The following is a 22,500-nucleotide window of genomic DNA, read 5'->3' as shown; positions in this document are numbered from 1 at the left end:
ATAACAGGCGACATGACGTCACGATGGCGTCTCTGACCACGACGCACGGCTTAGACCAAAACCATGTAGACGAGAGAATCACCAAAGAAACCATGGCCAAGCCACAACACCTACACACCGTTAATTCTGCAGCAGCACAAAATGGTGTCAAGCTCCCCGCCCTTCCCCTTCCTCTCCTTCCTCCTCCTCGTTACAGGTGTCCACTGTACAGGTGCACTGCCGCAGGTGTGCACACGCCCACGCATTCTCGCCTTATTTATGTTCCCAATATAAACATATACACGCACGTACAAACACACACACACACACACACACACGACTCGATGGCGCAGTGGCAGCATTCGCGGCTGCCAGTACGGCGGTCCTGGTTCGAATCCCGCCCAGGGTTGAAATAATTTCAGTATCGCTGCACTGCGAGTTGTTACTTCAACTCTCTTGGGCGAGGATGTGGGTGTGTGTGTGCGTGTAAGGTCACAGCATTACCAATAGATCGGACATATATGAGCTCTCTCCCGGAAGGGTAATAACTGTCGATCACAAGTCCAACACGTGATCCAAGACCATGGTGAATCACATTCACATACGAAAACACATACATACACAAAATTTACACGCACAGAAAATACAAACAGGATTACATAGAGACTTGACCCGCAATGAAAATGCATCCAGGGAGGCACAATAAAAATCAACTTGGAAAGGAACTATGGACCTAGATATGGATCAAAAGGTCTCCTGTCGGCATGCTTTGCCTTTGTAATCCCTTTGTAATCCTTTGTGTGTGTGTGTGTGTGTGTGTGTGTGTGTGTGTGTGTGTGTGTGTGTGTGTGTGTGTGTGTGTGTGTGTGTGTGTGTGCGCTGGAGCGCAATTGAACGTGTCGATTTGAGAGCACGTTTAAATGTATATAATTGAGCACGTGTGTGTGCATGTGCGTATGTGTGTGTTATATCTTTCAGGCAACACATACAATCATCATCTACCGAGTTGTATGTTCAGTTTTATCTCATCCATATGAACATAAAGACTTCACGACAAAAGTTGCGATTCTCGTAGACTGAATATAATCAAAACTCATTTCTTTTTCATTTGTGACGGGGTACTATACGAGTGTTTTTTTTTCATGAAAATGAAAAACTCGAAGAACTTGTCGCAACTAAGTTGCAAGAGTAACAAGGCACTGCCGGAAACAACGGGAGCGAGTCGAAGGAGCCACTTCGGGTTTAGCTCGATAACCCGATTATCAGTTCCCCTTTCCCATTCTTATCTAGCATGCGTCACGTGGGGGTGACATGGTTGCCATGACGTCAATCATGCTAGTTCCCAACAGCCTTGGCCGGGCTGCGGGGAGGCAATCCAAGACTGGCATAGGAAAAAAAAAAAAAAAAAAAAAAAAAAAAAAAAATATATATATATATATATATATATATATATATATATCGACGCTAGGGCATTCGGGATCCTTCACCGGACCTGTGTCGCTTTCCAGACGCTCCTCGGGGTCACCTCCAGTGAGTCCAGACCCTCCGGGTCCCAAGCAAGTGCAAATGATGCTGCAGTGCAAGGTTCTCGACTGGGAACCTAATGGATATGTATATATATATTCACAGTGATGTTAACCTCGTATGCACATGCACACAATCATATATTATATATATATATATATATATATATATTTATTTATATATATATATATATATATATATATATATATATATATTATGGGAGAAAGTATACGCTGGACTCGACGTTCGTCAATTGATTCCAACGTTTCGAACCCTGTCCCTGAAGACGAACCCCGGACAGGGTTCGAAACGTTGGGATAAATTGACGAACGTCGAGTCCAGCGTATACTTTCTCCCATAATAATGGTTCCTGGACTCCAGCTATTTACGAATATATATATATATATATATATATATATATATATATATATATATAAGCATACACATTCACATACAAACACATACATATATATGCATATTGTCAAACGAGCTCCTATTCTTTCTCCCTCTTTCACATACATACTAAGATACACACATACAAACATAAACACGATACACACACACATACACACAGATGTACGCTCCTAATTAACTGTGGAAGTATCACTAATACAGCAAGCCACTACAGTTTTCCTTAAGCAAAGAGATAAGAGTGGATTGTGAATCACATAAACACACATGCACACATAAACACACACGCAAACATAAACACACACAATATATACAAGCACACACGCGTACAAAAACGCACGTACACACACACACACACACACGCATACACACACGCACGCACACGTACATACACACACATGCGCATATACATATCGCATACACATATTAAAACTATACATATACAAGCATGATAGATTTATCTTCCCCTGTATTTAAGTAAATATAACTTGGTAAAATTGTTAATACACTCTTAGGTAAACAGTAATTATGTAAAGAAACAACACATTTCTCGCTCAAAATAACGATGAAATTCACCGGGGGTTCACCGTAGACTTTTGAATACATATTTCTAACCTGGGTTCAACACCAACACCCCAATGCAGAACAGGCGTGTTCCTTGAGTCCTGATAAAGCCACAGCACCTCGCCCGAATAGCTAAATCCAGATTAGTAAGCCTGTATTCTCATGTGCAGTGAGATATATTTTGGAAATTACATACAGATGTAATACAATTGTGGTGGATTGTGAACATAGGAATTAAAATCACAACAATCGGTTCATTGTGAATATGGGATTAAAATCACAACAATCAGTTCAAAACCACGGATTCAATGAAAACACTGAAATATAATACTTGTGTACAATTTATGTAATATACACCATTGCAGATCGGGGGGGTTATCTGTACATGTATATCTTCAACATGGCTAAGCACTCATCGGGGATACAACCAGGACTTCCCGTGCAGTACACCAAGGACGCTATCCACTGCTCCACACAAACTATACCAAATATACACGGCAGTGAGAGTAAAAAAATCTGAGAACTGAAAATCGAACTAAACGGACAAAATTAGTTGTTTTTTTCTTTTCTCACGAAATGTTTCGGCGGAAGTTTCATATTGTTTAACACCAACTTGTATCGTTCGTGGTACCTTACTCTTAATCACCCCTCCCTTTTTTTGATAATATATAATAATGATGATAACAATAAATTATAATAATAACAATAACAGTAATAATAATAATATCAATAAATAAAAAATGTAGAGATGAAAATATAAAAAATACGAGGAAAGAAGCTGTGAAAGAAGAATAAAAGAGAAAGGAGGCAACCAAGAAGAAAAAAGGAAAAAAAGACCAATAAAGCAAAGAAGTCAAGGAAAAAAACTAGCAAAGAAGGAACAACTAAAAGTTGGGAATGGACGCGAACGAACATCAGAAGGGGGAAGGAACGAGGAGAGAAAGAGGAAAAAAAATAAGAAAAAACTCAAGGACGAAGGCTACACATTCTGAAGGAAATTGGGAGACGACCCCTCACTCAATTGCTCCCCACCAACTGGGTCCCCAACCCCTCGAACACACACACACACACACGCACACTCCGAAGAAAGGTGGATGATACAGGAAAGAGAGGAAAGGGGAGAAGAAGGGAGAGGAGTAGGAGGACGAAGAGGAAATGGAAGGAGAGAGGAAAGGAAAGTGAGGGAAGAGAAATGAGGGGAGGAGCTGACAAGAGAAGGGAGGAGAGAGGGGAGAGTAGGGAAACTGAGGGGAGAGGAGGGAAATTGAGGGGAGAAGGGAGGAGAGGAGGGGAGAAGAAGAAGAAGGGGAGAAGAGGGAGGAGGGGAGAAGAGGAAGAAGAAGAGGAGGTGAGAAGAGGGAGGAGGGGAGAAGAGGGAGGAGGGAAGAAAAGAGAGGAAGGGAAAAGAGGGAGGAGGGGAGATGGAGAGGAGTGGGGGAGAACGGAGGGGAGGAGGGGGGAGGAAGGGTGAAGGAGAGGAGGGGAAAAGGGATAAGGGATGGGAGGAAGGGAGGAGGAGGAGGAGGAGAAAATGAGAGGGGAAAGGAGGGAGGTGAGGAGGGGAAAAGGGGGAGGAAGGGAGAAGGGGACGAGGGGGGAAGGGATAAGGTGTGGAAGGAAGGGAGAAGGAGGAGGAGGGGAAAATGAGGGAGGGGAGAACGGAAAAGAGAACGGAATGGAAAAGAAGGTAGAGGAGGAAAATGGAGAGAAGGGAGGGAAGGACAAGGGACAGGAGGAGAAGGAATGGGAGGAGAAGAGAGAGAAGACGGAAGAGGAACAGGGAGGGAAGAGTGATAGGGAGAAAGGTGAGGAGAAAGGAGGGGAGGATTTGGGAGAGGTGAAGAGGGGAGAAGGGAGAAAACAGGGGAAGAGAAGGAAGATAGAAAAGGAGTGGGAGGAGAAGAGAGGGCTAAGAAGAGATGGGATGGGAGTGGAGTGGATAGGAGAAAAGAGGGGAGAGAAAGGGAGAGGAGAGTGGAGGGGAGAAGAGAAATGGAAGGGCAAAGGAGGAGAACAGAGGGTTGGATAGTTGAGTGGAGAAGAGTAAGAAGGGAGAAGGCGAAGGAGGAAGAGGATTCAGCGTCGGTGTAGCGGATGAGGATGGATGTGGGGATCGGTGGGATGGAACAAAGTCTAGCATGCGAGGGTGGGCCGGACTTAAACGTTTCAGAGAAGACACCAGCGATTCTACGAACGGAGGGCTGAGGGGGCGGGGCACCCGGAGGGAGGTAGGGAGGGAGGGGGAGGGGGGCCACGCCATGGCCAGGCTTGAGCTGGGTGAGGAAGGGCGAATTAAAGTGTAATAATAGGAGTAAAAATAGCAGTAGTGCTGGTAGTTGTAGTCGTAGAGGGGGGTTGTTGTAGTGGTGGTGGTGGTGGGAGGTTGTGATGGTGGTGGGAGGTTGTGGTGGTGGTGGAGGTTGTGGTGTAAGTTGTGGTGGTGGTGGAGGTTGTGGTGTAAGTTGTGGTGGAAGTTTTAGTGGTGGAGGTTGTGGTGTAATTTGTGGTGGCGGTGAAGGTTGTGCTCGAGGTTGCAGTGGTGGTGGTGGTATAACAGCAACACAAAAAACATCAATAGAAGAGTTGTACAGCAGTTGTATCAGCTAAAACAACGTGACCGTCACAAGTATTATCAATCGTAGTACAAAAAGAAACAAAATATTATGAAGCGAAAATGTAGTTGATAAAGAGAGTAGAAGAAGAGGAGGAGGAGGAGGAGGAGGAGGAGGAGGAGGAGGAGGAGGAGGAGGAGGAGGAGGAGAATGAAGAGAGGGGAAGATGGGGACTCTCTTAAACCAAACATAAAAAAAAAAAAAATAAGATAAACAAAGAGAGTAAAACCGCGATAAAAAAAAAAAAAATTAAAACAAGCAAATATACAATAAATAAACAAATAAAATAAAATAAACCAAATGTTACCGATTCAAAGTCGGCGTCGGATCCAGAGTGGGTCCTTTCAGTCTTCCAGCAATTCCCGACGCCGTCGCCAACAGGTGTCGACAAAGTAGAATCACGAGATAAAGTCCCCTAGCCAATTCTAGAAACACTACATCTGGAACCAAGGTCGCTGTGAGAATCATTTCTCATCTACACAGAGCAAACACAGCTACATTTCAACAGATCAGAATGTAGATACTGTGGTCTACGTACTTAATTGTACATAAAGATGCTTACTGTACATATAACGGTATATATATATATATATATATATAGTGTATATCTAACGTACACAAAGCGTACTACATATACATGTCATAATGTACTGCATGTTCATGATATACACGTGTTACATTCACAGTATGCATATTGTATACTTGTATTTTGTACTAAGTGTACAGCAGGTGTTGTACATAAACCGTGGTGAAGCCTGCCTTATGCATACTGTACGTAATGTACACTTCATTAGCACATTGCACCACGTTTAAACATTGGCTTTCAAATTAGTGCTGAACAGGAAGGTGGAGAGGTGAGAGGGGGAGGAGGAAAGGAGGAGAAGGCAAAAAGAGGAGGAGGAAGCAAAAGGAGGAGGATGAAGAGGAGAAGGAGCTGGAGGAGGAGGGAGGGAAAAGGTAGAAACGTGTAAAAGGGGGGGGGGCGCGGGGGAGATTGCGTGTGATGGTGTCAGAGCGTCAGCTCCATGCCTCTGCACTTCAACTGCTCCCCCACCCCACCCCTCAACTCCAGCCCTCCACCCCCCAGACCCTCCCACTTTATCCATCAGTCCGTCTTCCACATTGCGACACAATACAACAGTCACGACACAAGAAGAGAGAGGATATATATATATATATATATATATATATATATATATATATATATATATATATATATATATATATATATATATATTATACATGTGTATATATATAAATATTATACATATATATATATATATTATACATATATATATATATTATACATATATATATATATATTATACATACATATATATATATATATATATATATATATATATATATATATATATATAATAATGATGACAATAGTGATGATAATAATAACAATAATTACTCACCTTTCTCACCTCACCATACATCCGGTATATAACACATATATTTACATTTCTATGTGATGATGATGATGACTGATAATAATAATATCTGACCTCACCATACATCAGTCCGGGTGCCTCGAGATATGTCATCTACTCTCCTCTGTCATCATACAGCTCTGTCTCCTCCTCGATACACTCCAGTGTTTCTCCTCGAGCGTTTTCGTTTTATTCTGCCTGCCACCGGAGTGTCAGGGCAAGTGGCAGTCACCGATGAGCACTCGCGATTGCGAACTTCAACGTGTCTTGAAAGCACAACCTATATATATATGTATATATATATATATATGTATATATGTATATATGATATATATATATATATATGTGATATGTATATATATGGAGGTGATGTGGCAAAATGAAACGTTAAGGCTAGAGTATGGAGCTTTATTCAGAACCAGACGTTTCGACCTCTTGGGCCTTCCTCAGTGGACTGAATACAGAATAGAAATCAAAGTCCGTCAACAGCTTACATGGTGATCTGACGACCCTGCGTGACCTCACCCCGGTCACGTTGTCCCCCCACACTCGCCGACCGCCAGTTGTGCGGACGTTTGAGCCCAGGACATAAACCCCTTACGAGAATTTGTGTTTTTTTCGGTAACAATGTGTGCCGCCTCCAAAGCTTTCCTTTTCTTTTTTCCCATTTTCCTATGTAGAACGTGGGCTTCCTTCCAGTTTGGCAAATGATTTTCTTCATCGATATGAACTACTAGGGCATTTGATGTTCTGTGATGTTTCACATCCCTCTTGTGTTCTTCTAATCTTTTGTCCATGCCGCGTCCTGTCTCACCGATATAAACTTTCTCACAACCTGTACAAGGAATTCTGTAAACAACACTTTTATTTTCTTGCAAAATTTCCGTATTTCTGGTAAACTCACCAATTCTCTTCCCCGCTGATGTTACTAAATTTATTCTGGTGTTCTTTAAAAAATGACTAATTAATGGTGCGTATCTAGAGTTAGGAACTGAAATAAATATTTTGTCCTTGCTGGTGCTGTTATCTGTAGCTGTTGTGCTCCTTTTCATAATTTTGATGGCTTTGTGTTTTAATTTTATAAGAAAGCCCAAAGGATATGCTAATTCTTGGAAGGTTTTAAAGATATGGTTAAGCTCATCCTGTAAAAATTCTTTGCTGCATATCCTTAGGGCTCTTAACATGAATCCGATTATTATCCCTGATTTGACTCTAGTACTGTGAGCTGAATAAAAATGAATGTAATCTTCTCGGTTTGTTGGCTTTCTGTATACTTTGAATTTTATTCCGTTTTCTGTTTTCTTTATTATAGTATCCAAAAAAAGGAATTTCGTCGTTTATTTCTTCTTCTAATGTAAATTGTATTTTCTGTTCTATGTTATTTAATTGGGTTAATTTCTGTCTTAGATTGACGAACTCGGGTACCACTACTAGAATGTCATCGACGTATCGCCACCAATGTGTATCTTTACCCATGAGTTTGATGTAACTGGTACTTTCTAATTCTTCTAAATACAAACATGTCATCACTGAGCTTAGGGGAGACCCCATGGCTAACCCATTATGCTGGAAATAGTCTACGCCATTGAACATGACGGGGCCGAAGTTGACACATAGAGAAACCAAATCGATGAAGTCTCTCTTGGCTACTGGCAGCTCATTCTCATTCAGATTTTTAACAACTTTTTTAACTGCTTTTAACGCTTTTAACTATGTGATGAAAGTGAATGGAAGAACGCGGGAAAACCAGGAATAGTGAACAATCTATCGAGTAAACAGTTATCTAAATCAGAAAAGGAAGCTCTTTCTCTTGGTTTGAAATTTGATACAGGTATTAAAAAGTATCTGCCCTCAAAAATCTGGGAGAAGATAAGGATTTAGTGATCACACAAGCGGACAAAGGTGGTGGAATTGTCGTTATGGATAAAACCGATTATGACAAGAAAATGTTAAATCTGCTCGAAGATGAAAATACTTACAAAAAACAAAATAGCGGATTCGCAAAAGGAAAGGCGATGGAATTTAATAAGGCAGAGAGGCGCATCTTAAACAAAACTACAAAAGGTAAGAAATTAGTAAGCTTGTTAGAAGAAACACCGCGACCCCCACACATAAGAGGCTTACCCAAAACACACAAACCAAATATACCCATGAGACCCATAACATCGGGAATAGGGTCAGCTCCACACAAAATTGCCAAAATATTAGCGAAACCCCTTACAAAAACATTAGGTACCATCAGTGATGCACACCTCAAGAACCCATCTGATTTATTAAATAGACTTAGAGGTATGGACCTAACTAGCAAAAAACTAGCCAACTTTGATATTCAAGCCTTATTCACAAATGTATCCACCAAAGAAGCGTTAAAAGCAGTTTAAAAAGTTGTTAACAATCTGAATGAGAATGAGCTGCCAGTAGCCAAGAGAGACTTCATCGATTTGGTTTCTCTATGTGTCAACTTCGGCCCCGTCATGTTCAATGGCGTAGAATATTTCCAGCATAATGGGTTAGCCATGGGGTCTCCCCTAACCTCAGTGATGGCATGTTTGTATTTAGAAGAATTAGAAAGTACCAGTTACATCAAACTCATGGGTAAAGATACACATTGGTGGCGATACGTCGATGACATTCTAGTAGTGGTACCCGAGTTCATCAATCTAAGACAGAAATTAACCCAATTAAATAACATAGAACAGAAAATACAATTTACATTAGAAGAAATAAACAACGAAATTCCTTTTTTGGATACTATAATAAAGAAAACAGAAAACGGAATAAAATTCAAAGTATACAGAAAGCCAACAAACCGAGAAGATTACATTCATTTTTATTCAGCTCACAGTACTAGAGTCAAATCAGGGATAATAATCGGATTCATGTTAAGAGCCCTAAGGATATGCAGCAAAGAATTTTTACAGGATGAGCTTAACCATATCTTTAAAACCTTCCAAGAATTAGCATATCCTTTGGGCTTTCTTATAAAATTAAAACACAAAGCCATCAAAATTATGAAAAGGAGCACAACAGCTACAGATAACAGCACCAGCAAGGACAAAATATTTATTTCAGTTCCTAACTCTAGATACGCACCATTAATTAGTCATTTTTTAAAGAACACCAGAATAAATTTAGTAACATCAGCGGGGAAGAGAATTGGTGAGTTTACCAGAAATACGGAAATTTTGCAAGAAAATAAAAGTGTTGTTTACAGAATTCCTTGTACAGGTTGTGAGAAAGTTTATATCGGTGAGACAGGACGCGGCATGGACAAAAGATTAGAAGAACACAAGAGGGATGTGAAACATCACAGAACATCAAATGCCCTAGTTCATATCGATGAAGAAAATCATTTGCCAAACTGGAAGGAAGCCCACGTTCTACATAGGAAAATGGGAAAAAAGAAAAGGAAAGCTTTGGAGGCGGCACACATTGTTACCGAAAAAAACACAAATTCTCGTAAGGGGTTTATGTCCTGGGCTCAAACGTCCGCACAACTGGCGGTCGGCGAGTGTGGGGGGACAACGTGACCGGGGTGAGGTCACGCAGGGTCGTCAGATCACCATGTAAGCTGTTGACGGACTTTGATTTCTATTCTGTATTCAGTCCACTGAGGAAGGCCCAAGAGGTCGAAACGTCTGGTTCTGAATAAAGCTCCATATTCTAGCCTTAACGTTTCATTTTGCCACATCACCTCCATATTTGTCTGTCTTTACATATATATATATATATATATATATATATATATATATATTAACAACCACAATGCACTTTAATTCTAAGCCATCAACGTTGGGAGACCGAATGGAGGCCGACATGCAGAAATTAAAGTGGGGTACTGCCGAGGACTCGAACTCAGCAATCACATGACAAGTGCCGTAGTAACTTACCAACTACGCTATCAAGAGAGATATAAGTTGAGCGCAACTTTTCTTATATATTTGTATGCTCGAGTTACATACACATACATGAAATTTTGCGTTCAACCCATCTCCACTATGATAGTATAATTGGAAGTATACAAACGCGGGAAAGTATTTTTACAACAATGAATGGGTCCCAGTGATTAGAGATACATTTTAACATCCACAATGCACTGTAATTCTAAGCCATCAGCATCGGGAGACCGAATGGAGGCAGACATGCAGAAATTGAAATGCAGTACTGCTGCACCCAGGCTCCTTCTAAGGAAGGAGAGGAAGGAAGGAGAGTAGGAGGAGGGGGCGTCCCCACAGCGCGAGGATCAACTTTTGCAACTCTTGTTCAATTTCCACTGTTTGCCCCACTAGGTAACAGGCAATAGCCCTAAGCCTCTTCCTCCTCCTCCCATTTGCTAGTGACATAGAAAAAGACACACACACCAAAGACAGTAATCAAACGTTTCTTGTCGAAGAGGTCTTCCAGTCAGAAACTCAAGGCAATAAAAGACTGATTAAATCCTTTTCTCTCATGATGTGGAGCAGGACGAGGAGGAAGATCAAGACGAAAAAATTAAGTAAACTAAGAAAACCAAAAGTAAGAGGAAAAAAGGGGAAAAATAAGACAAATAAGGCGAAGGAAAAAAGGAAGAAGAATTGGAAGCAGAAGAGTAGAAAGAAGGCGACGACGAGAACGAAGTTGAGGAGACTGAAGAAGATGTAGAAAAAAAGAAGAAAAAGACGAAGAAGAAGAGGATGATGATGAAAAAAGATAAAGAAAAATACGAAAAAGACGAAAAAATAGAAAAAGAACAGGAAGATATAGCAGATAGAATAAAAAGCAAGTTCAAATGGGAGGGGGGGGGCAAGGGGCCAGCTATAAACCCCTGAAACCTCGACGCCCCATAAAAAAGTTGACTAATTAGACGAGATCCTCTGAAGTGAGAATGATTCCGTGCCACGAGTGCAATGCGTGGCACGTATGGCACTCAATAACGACTCCAAACATGAACAATTCACACGACACATACGTTGTACGTACCTTTCTCGAACATTTAAGTTACATTTTAAAAAAGCTTTCGTGTTTGTATTAAAGGGACAATGCACAATATAACACGTAAAGTACAACGCTAAAGCACCATTACATTCCCCTTGACCAAGAGTGTGTGTGTGTGCAGCTATCATCGGAGAGGGCAATAGCTGTCGATCACGAGTTGGAGTAAAATGATCAATGCTTCGTCTGGCAATCTGAAATTTTCCCGTAATTTCTAAAAAAAAAAAAAAAAAAATATATATATATATATATATATATATATATATATATATATATATATATATATATATATATAATCCTTTCTTCTGGCTACGCCCACACAACTTGCTTCAGGGGAGGGTCCGCTGCCACCGTGTTGCGGTGATTGTCCTCTTCATCCTGCATGCAGCGTCCATATTCGACCTTTGCCCGCCGCCAGACGATTTCATTTAGCAGGGGAGACGACGTCAAGGGCTGCACGACTATACAAGGCCCATGTTTCGTCTCGACTAAATAAAATCACTTAGCGGCACTAAGCAGAACAAGATACACACACACACACACGTATATATACATATGTATATTATATATATATATATATATATATATATATATACATACATATATATATATATACATACATATCATATATATATATTATATATGTATATATATATATATATATATATATATATATATATATATATATATATATATATATATACACATGCAAGTCCTTTACGTGTCAGGCAATACTTTTACTTCTCGTCTGTTTACCGCCAGGCTATTCTATTCACCACCGAAGCAAACCTCAACCCCACCCCTCTCGGTGGCCAATAGATTAACCTCCCTCTCGTTCATCTTGTACTTCGTCTTAATCCCGCATCTAAGTCCCTCAAGGTTTTGCTTAACCTCCTACCCCCGTCCCCCTCCTCCCCTTCCACAATCAGAGACGCCATTCCCCAGCCTCCCCCTCCCCTCACCTCGACCTTCCAACCGCTCTCTTCTCTCCCCAACCCCCCAAACTCCCGTAGTCTCCCTCCCTCCCTCCCTTACTCCTCTCGCCTGACTTCCCGCTCCCCCACCCCCTCGACCCCCCTTCAGGCTCTCTCCCCTCCCCCGGCCCTCCTTCGAGCGCCCCCGGCCCCGCCCCACGGTGACTCACCTCCAGGTAACCGGGGGGGGGGAGAGGAGGAGGAAGAGGAGCAGGAGGAGAAGGAGGATAGGGGAAGGAAGAGGAGGAAGACATTTTTACGTCCCAGGCAGCCACCTCTCCTTTCCTTCCCCCCTCCCTCCCGTCTGCCCTACTTACCTGTCACTGTCTATATCTGTCAATTCGTCCTCCACATTAACCACCACCTACTCCTCCTCCTCACCTATTTAACTTCCGCCTGTCTCTATGTCTATCAATCCCCTGTCACCTACATCTCTTCTTCCTGTCAATACACACTGTCTACGGTTTGTGTGTGTGTGTGTGTGTGTGTGTGTGTGTGTGTGTGTGTGTGTGTGTACATAAATAAGTACCCGTATGATTACTATGCTCTCTTTGTGCGTGTGTGTATACATATGTTAAGTTTGAAGGGGGCACCGCCCCCCTTATCGTGCCTGTCTCTTGGGGGTCGAAGACCCCTCCCTCTCAAGATTTATCTAATCCCGCCCCCCCCCCATTCTCCTCTTTTCATTTTCGCTCAATGCATTTTTATTAGCTCAGCTACTGACACCTACTCCCCCCATCCCTTCCTCCGATACCACCCACATACTATCTCTGCCCAGCAACATGTAGGTTAAATGTCTACTTTCTCGTAAGCCCACCCACCCCCGTCCCCCGGATGGGCGATCACCCGTCAGCTTCTGGCGTCTGATCTGTCCGTGGACGGGAGAAAGGGGACGGGAGAAAATATGTCTGGCAGTTCGTTTTCTACAAATGGACACAACAAAACCTATTGTGGGACGTTTTCAGGTCCCTTCGTCGCCGAGAAAATACTTATGAGAGAGAGACAAAGGAGAGAAGGAGAGAGAGAGAGAGAGAGAGAGAGATTTGAGACCTCAACGGAAAAAAAATCCGGGCACACACACAAAAATGGAAATATCAATCAGCATCTTGAATAGTTGAAGTCTAAGAGAGAGAGAGAGAGAGAGAGAAAAGTGTGTGTGGGGGGGGCGACGCATAGCGGCGCAGTTCCCTGTGAATCATCGGCAGTAAAATCTCGTGGTGTTGTTGATGATGATGATGATTATGGTGGTATTGATATTGACGATAGCGATAGTAATACTGTTGATGGTGATGATACTTATAATAGTGATGACTATGGTGATGATTATGATAGTGATGATACTGTTGATGTTGATGATGATGATGATGATGATGCTTATGATGATGCTTGCGATGGCGATGATACTGTTGATGATGATATTCATGATGATGACGATGCTCATTATAGTGATGATACTAATAATTATGACAATGATCCTGATAATGATGATGATGATGAGGAGGAGGAAGATGCCTATGATAGCGATGATACTCATGATGATGACAGTGATGATGACGACAGTGACGTTTATGATATATACAGTATATATCACCATAATTCTGACATATAATGAGCCAGTTTACAGTATCCCCAGTAGCTCCTGGGTGTCCATACGCAATCTCCGATCATTCCGACTGTCGCCAAGTGACTTCATTTATCCATACACGTCACAGGAACAAACCAACACCTTCGATACGGATAGAAGCGCAAGTAAACAAGTCCTTCGACTCTGATGCTCTTTCTGGTTGCTGCCAGGCGATTTTATTCATTGTGGGTTGGGGAGCTTCTGAACAAGATCCGGCTTCCCGGAGTCGGGGGAACTTCCGGGAACTTCGGCTAGACCGCCTTTGGGATTCTCGCGAAGTCGCCATCCTCCTGGTGAGGCCGAGCTCAGGGCATCATGATGTCCATCCGGCATCGCCTTCTCTCTCTCCTCATCTTCCTCCCTTCACTACTCTTCCTCCTTCGCCTCCCACCCTTCTTCACCTCGTCCTTTTCCTATCCCTCCTCCACCTACGGTGACTGGATGCGACCTACGAGCCCTGAGGACGAGCTAGGTAACGTCATCTCACGTCAGAAAATGTTGGAAGTGGAGGTGAAGGTGGATGTGGCGCGTCGCCCTCCGCCGAGGGGAAAGCATTTACATCACAAAGGACGCACGGGGCCAACTGAAGAAGAAAAAGATGAGGAGGAGGAGGAGGAGGAGGAAGACGATGTTAGGAGGTCGTGGATGAAGGCGAAGGTGAGGAGGAGGTAGGGGATGTAGACGAGGGCGAGGTGAATGCAGAGGATGAGATCGAAGAGAAGTTGAAGGAAGAGGATGAGGAAGAGATGGAGTTAGAGGATGAGGATAGAGAGAGAGAGAGAGATCCCCTGAACATTTCAAGCCATTCTCAATCCGTGCCCACGTTTCTAGAAGAATCAGCAGTTTCAGGAACTACTCCCCCCCCCCACTGTCGCCCTTCCCGGCAAAACTTGACAACAACTGCAGATCCAGAGAAAAGCCAGTTCCTTGTGAACACCTTGAACACCCGTGAGGAACAGCTTCGGGGAAATTTCACTTTATCTTTCACGAATGACCTGGACGTAGGCCCTTCTTGCACTCAAGCAGCTTCTGGGAACTTTTCCGGCTTTCATCGTGTATCATTCTGCCTCCCCCCACCCCCAAACTCTTGTAATTCTTTATGATCGTATCTCTATCGTCTACCTGGACTTTCCCAAGCGTCATAGCAGAAGCGAGCCAAACATGTTTGCCGTCCCTTCTTTTTCTCTCTTTTTTACACATCAAGGAGGGACAAAAAGTAAAAAATATAAAAATAACTTAATTGCCTGATTAAATCATATCAATAAATCAACTAAATAAATATTATATCAACAAATAAACTTGATAAATGAAATTTTAGAAAAACAAATAGACAAATTCATTTTTACAGAAATAACAAGTACAAATCAAGCAAATAATATAGAATAAAGGAATAAAATAATTGTAATAAAATGAACAACAAAGAAAGCATTCAAATCGTTAGGTAGTCGTTTAAATCGATGTTAGCAAATCACTTAGGTCTGATGACGTCACGTCGTGCGAATCAAGCGATCTTTAAAACACTAATTCTGAATAATACTGAAATCAAAATAATAATAATAATCAAATAAATTTAAACAAGTAAAAATAAAACAAAACAAATTCAATTAAAAAAATAAACAAATAAAAAAAAAGGTGAAAAAATGCCTCCCACAGCGTTATATTGTCCTGCAAATTGATGACCGAAATGTTCTGACCGCTGTCACGTCACTTTTGGGGCAAACTGTACAAGAAGAGACGCACTCGTGGCTTTGTATATCTCCCCCCCCCCTGGGTATCTCCCCTATTTACCTCTTCCCCCCTCGCCCATCCCCTACCTTCACCCATCAACACAGTAACGCCCACATTATATCTAGCGGACCCCAGTGTAAGCAACCACTCTACGGACCGGGACCTCATGAAGACTAGAGTTCTCAGATTAAAATAAACAAATAATAATGATAATAATAAGAGTAAAAATAGCCTTCCGCCTTTATCGTAGATGTCGCCACCGTCTTGATTTGGGTCATTAGGTTTGTTACCTGTCCGGTTTGTTTGGGCGTCACCCTAATTGCCTGTTTGCCTTTCCTATCCGCGGGGAATTGTCTTTGTTCGTAATGGCTCTCCCCTCCACCTTCCCCTTCCCTTTACTTTGGAATCCTCCTCCCCCTCCCCCTCCCCTGCGCACACTACGCCCCACACCACCTTAGGTCCTGTTCTATCCCCCGCATCAAAATATGGGAAAACACAACACCACACAAACACGTATATATATATATATATATATATATATATATATATATGTATATATATATATATATATTATATATATATGTATATATACACATAAGGAAGGTTTAATGAGGTCGAAATATACAGATTTTCTGTCCATCTTATTTTCCGACAGTGGGTCAATAAGTCATATATATATATATATATATATATACATATATATATATATATATATATATATATATATACTATAATACAGTATTAGCCTCTGTCTGTCTGTTGTTTGTTCAAGATCTCCTGGGGTTTTGGAGATAGACCCCCATAACCATATATATTCTGATATCCTATCACTCCATGTACTTGGATAACTACATTTCATTAACAAAAAAAAAATATTTTGGTTAGATTTAAGTGTTAAAGTCAGGTGGGGTATGGTTAGGTTAGGGATTATTCACGAACACCCCTATAACCATATATATTCTGAAACCTTATAACCCAAGGTACTTGGATAACTATCTTTCATTTGTCTGTCTGTCTGTTCACGAACTCCTAGGGTTTTGGAGATAGACCTCCATAACCTTATATATTCTGATACCCTATTACTCCAGGGTACTTGGATAACTATATTTCATTTCAAAAAAATTATTTTGGTTGGGGTTATAAGGGTTAAAGTTAGGTAGGGGTATGGTTAGGTCAGGGATTATTCACGAACTCCTAGGTTTTTGCAGATAGACCCCTATAACCATATATATTCTGAAACCCTATAACCCAAGGTACTTGGATAACTTTCACTTGTCTGTCTGTCTGTTGTTTGTTCACGAACTCCTAGGGTTTCGGAGATAGACCCCCATAACCATATATATTCTGATACTCTATCACTCCAGGTACTTGGATTACTATATTTCATTGGTTAGGGTTAGGGTTAAAAGTTAAAGTTAGGTGGGGTATGGTTAGGTTAGGGATTATTCACGAACTCCTAGGTTTTTGCTGATACACCCCCATAACCATATATATTCTGAAACCTTGTAACCCAAGGTACTTGGATAACTTTCATTTGTCTGTCTGTCTGTTCACGAACTCCTAGGGTTTTGGAGATAGACCCCCATAACTATATATATTCTGATACCCTATTACTCCAGGTACTTGGATAACTATATTTCATTTCAAAAAATTTAATTTGGTTGGGGTTAAGGATTAAAGTTAGGTAGGGTATGGTTAGGTTAGGAATTATTCATGAACTCCTAGGTTTTTGCAGATAGACCCCTATAACCATATCTATTCTGAAACCCTATAACCCAAGGTACTTGGATAACTTTCACTTGTCTGTCTGTCTGTTGTTTGTTCACGAACTCCTAGGGTTTCGGAGATAGACCCCAATAACCATATATATTCTGATACTCTATCGCTCCAGGTACTTGGATGACTATATTTCATAGAAAAAAAAAATTCAGTGTTAAAAGTTAACGTTAGGTGGGGTATGGTTAGGTTAGGGATTATGCACAAACTCCTAGGTTTTTACAAATAGACCCCTATAACCATATATATTCTAAAACCTTATAACCCAAGGTACTTGGATAATTATTTTTCATTTGTCTGTCTGTGTGTTTGTTCACGAACTCCTAGGGTTTTCAAGATAGACCTCCATAACCATATATATTCTGATACCCTATCACTCCAGGTACTTGGATTACTATATTTCATTTTCTCAAAAAAAAAAAAAAAAAATTGGTTAGAGTTAAGGGTTAAAGTTAGGTGGGGTATGGTTAGGTTAGGGATTATTCATGAATTCCTCCTAGGTTTTTGCAGATAGGCACCTATAACCATATATATTCTGAAACCTTATAATCCAAGGTACTTGGATAACTATCTTTCATTTGTCTGTCTATTTACGAGCTCCTAGGGTTTTGGAGATAGGGCCCCATAATTATATATTCTGATACCCTAGCACTCCAGGTACTTGGATATATTTAATAAAAAAAAAATTTTGGTTAAGGTTAAGGGTTAAAGTTATATGGGGTATGGTTAGGTTAGGGATTATTCACGAACTCCAAGGTTTTTTCCAGATATACCCCTATAACCATATATATTCTGAAACCTTATAACCCAAGGTAGGCCTACTTGGATAACTCTTTCATTTGTATCTACTATAATAAAGTAGTAGCCTCTGTCTGTTTGTTTACGAACTCCCCCCAAAACCATATATATTCACCATAACCCAGGCGGCTACTTAACATTTTTTATTACCTTTTCCATTGAGTTATATTGATACGTGTAACATTTCTCTACAAATTCTATCAAAATTAAATTAATCATTTGCCTGAAGCAACGCGCGGGTAATTTGGCTAGTATGTATATATATATATATATATATATATATATATATATATATATATATGTATATACGTATATATATACATTATATATACACATCTATATATACACATATATATACATATATATATACATATATATACATATACATATATATATATGTATATATACACATATATATACATATATATACATATATATATACATTGTATATATATATACATATATATATACATATATATGCATATGTATATACATATATATACATATATATGCATATATATATACATATATATGCATATATACATATATATATATATATACATATATATATATATATATACATACTAGAGATGTATCGGATGTCGAATTTCAGACATCCGCGGATGCGGATGTATATGTGGATGTCATTTTGCGGATGCAAATGTGAATGCGGATATCAGTCTCTACTAAAATGCGGATATCAAAATATGACATCCTCGCGGATGCGGATGTTTTTACGTCAAACGTTCTCACCAAGAGGACCCCCCCCCCAAAAAAAAAAAAAAATCTGTTTCAGTGTCAAGCCATGCAGACAGGAGTAACAAATAAAAACAAGGTGGGAGAACCAAAATACTGCCAAATGAGTTCGAATGGTGTCTTAATAGTTTATACTTCTCTCTTTGAAAGTATTTAAGTCATAGGAAGACGTAAATACAGACGCAGGGAGTTCCAGAGTATACTAGTGGAAGTAAAGTGGAAGTACTTTTTGTTACAATAAAGTTTTATGACGAGTTTCAGCCACACATTTTGTGCGTTACCAGGATGCGGGACGTGAACCCAACTCGTCGTGCATCCCACCGACCACTTTCCCCAACCTCCACCCTTTTCAAAGTGGTTAACTATAAATCTATAACCAGTTGATTGAACTGATACTATAAACACATATTTATTACTTAATATCTAAAGTTCAAGATGGGCAAGTTTCGTTTAAAAAAGAGTAGCTTATCTAACTTTTCTGGCAAAAGCCGATTGCGCTTAGCGTCATATATCAAGCCAGCACTACTAAACAGCTGCTCACTAGGAACGCTACTTAGTGGACAGGAAAGATACTGGCAAACTACCTTTGCCAAATCAGGGTAGACTGTCTTTATTGTCTTCCACCATTGCAAACTATCTTGACTTGTTCCACTTATTCTTTTCTCTCTGTGATATTTCTCAATATCTTTCATGAGTAAAGTTACTACTGATGATTTTTCTGCTTCATCATCACTGTTGGAATAGAAGTCATTGCTTCATCTAATGTTCCACATGTGGTAGGTGTTTCACTCGTATCATCTCTTCTTCGTTTCCTTCTTGGTTCTCCATCTTCCTCTTCTAGAATAGTCGTCTGACGAAGCTCCTCACATACTCTGGCAAGTGATGATTTTACTTGATCAGTGACGTGAGATGAAGACAAAATTTACACTTGTATCTTGGGTCAATATATGTTGCAATTCTATAAAGATCTTCATTTTCAATCCAAGAAAATCTTTTCTCAACATCAGCTTGCATTGCTTCTTTCATGAAGTTTACTGCCTGTGATGCTTGTCTGTCTTTATTTAACTCAATCACTGATCCTGAGCCTGGTTCATCTTTAGAGCTTGTATCTGAAGTATGAGTTTCTTCAACAGGGTTAGAAACTACTGATGTGGTATGCTGAAGAGTGTGTTTTAAGGACTTTACAAGTGGAATCACTTCAGCTGCTGTTGATGTGGAGTCACTAAGTTTTTTTTGTGATATCTTCATAAGGTTGTAAGGCTTGTACACATTTATGCATAATCAACCACTCAGTATTGCTGAGCTGTTTGATTTTGGAGTTGGTAGCAGCATACACACACACATTCCTTTATTTCTAATGTTCTTAGCATGTGTAAGGTGCTATTCCATCTGGTGGGTGTATCATGAATTACAGAGTTTAGGTACTTGCAGCCTGTCCTGAATCTTTTTAAGTTCATCTTGTGTCATAGTTCAGTGATGAAAGTGCGTAGCAATACTACGAGTTTTTTTTTATAATGTTTTCTATATCACAATGTGATGATAACCCAGTTTTAGCAATCAGCTGTATTTTATGCACAGTACAATCCAAATTATTTACACCTGAGAGAAACAGAGCTTTTTTCATATTTGCTCCGGCATCACGCAGAACACCGTGCACATTTGTACGAGATATGTCCCACTTCATCAGCATATCATTTTGGAAATATACTCTCCTGTATGTCGTTCTTCCAGTGGTTCAGCACCTAGCACAAAGTTTGTTCTTTCAAATTCCTTATGGTATGTGCAGTTAAACTCAGCAATGAGACACCTGCTGAGGTATCTGACCACACATCAGTTGTGAAGGAAAGTTTGTTGTCTTGCTTCACTTCATCAATTATTTATTTTATTTTATTGAAAACAGACTCATGCATATCACTACATATCATTGATGAATAAAATTTTCGCTGCTTTAGACTGTATAGTGGAGCAGCTTCAGTCATCAGTCCTATGAATCCTATGTCCTCAACATGACTGAAAGCCAAATCATCCATGACTAACATTTCTGCAATGCATTTATCCAGTTTCTTTCCCTAAGGGTTAGAAGCATCCCATAATTTTGCACTCTGAAAATACTCAGCAACATTCCTTTGCTTAGCATCTGCCTTTGCTTTTTGCAATTTTTTTTCTTCCAACTTCTTTGTCTCTTTTGCCATTAACTCTTCAAAAAAAAAAAAAAAAAAAAAAAAATTATGCACTGATTTCAAGTGGTTTTTCAAAGATGTAGTTCCACGTCCCTTTCGTGAATAATCTTTCTTGCACAACAGACACTGTGCTAGGTCACTTGACTTGCTCATAAAATATTTCCACACTTCACTGCTATGTGACGCCATTTTTCAGCTGCTGTAGCAGTCAGCACAGAACAATAAGGCTTTGTAAACTTGATTATAATATCCTTTTAAACCATCACTGGCAAACTGTATTATCAGCGAGGAGCAAGCAAGGAAGGAGCAGTACTTCTTCCTTCGAAGGTAAACTCTTACCAAACTGATGACCTAGCTGCCAGTGTAGGACTTATCCTCAGAATGCCAGTTTACAACTTATGGATCAGTATTATAAATTTTCGAGATGCTTAGCAAATGTGAAAAGAAAATTACTTTATTCTAATGCTTCATTGCATTAAATTCTAGTATGAAATACATCGAAAAGCCCTCTATAACAGTAATAATGATAATAATAATAATAAAACAATAGCTAATATTACCCTCTCTCTGTGAAAATCTTTTCATCGGCAACTCACTGTATCAGGGGAAACAGGCGACAACAGGAAAACTCGTGCGATAAGAAGAGCTCAGCGCTGTCGGTTTATATTTTTTAATATTATTATTTGTATAATTATGGAAACATTCGCATTAAAAGTATCTAAGGAAGAAGCACTGAATTCTACCATGTGAAGTGGGAATAAGGTCTAAGACTGCAATGTGCAACATTACTCAGCCACACGACACACACATTACAATCTCTCTCTCTCCAGCAGTAAGACATCGGGATGAAGGTGACAAGCAAGGGTGATAAGCCTCCTCTCTATCTCCCTCTTCACCCTCCTCACACACACACACACAGTGACTCACTCATCTGTCGTTACTAAGTATTTAACATTCCACCATTCACAGTTTGCAGTTTATTTACTATGTATTTGTACTTCATAGTCACTAAGTAAAATTCGCCCCCTTCTCCTGACCTTCCCCTAAATTCTAGACACATTATGTTATGTAAGTTTGAAAGGAAATAAATCCGTGATATTATTTGCTTTAGTTTTACTAGATAATTAATTCATTAGACACACATCAATAAATTTACTCCACATT

At 40.1% G+C, this 22,500-nt stretch overlaps 1 protein-coding gene across 1 annotated transcript in view; it reads right to left on the bottom strand.

Annotated features, from left to right (window-relative positions):
• Nucleotides 1–22,500, bottom strand: part of LOC143025488 (uncharacterized) — a 608,144-nt gene that overhangs the window by 474,988 nt on the left and 110,656 nt on the right. The window lies entirely within an intron of this gene.

This window comes from Oratosquilla oratoria, chromosome 5 (assembly GCF_046742065.1).
Source record: "Oratosquilla oratoria isolate Oo_2021 chromosome 5, ASM4674206v1, whole genome shotgun sequence".
Lineage (NCBI taxonomy): Eukaryota > Metazoa > Arthropoda > Malacostraca > Stomatopoda > Squillidae > Oratosquilla > Oratosquilla oratoria.
Note: the sequence above shows the minus strand (reverse complement) of the source record. Positions and strands in the feature narration are given on the sequence as shown.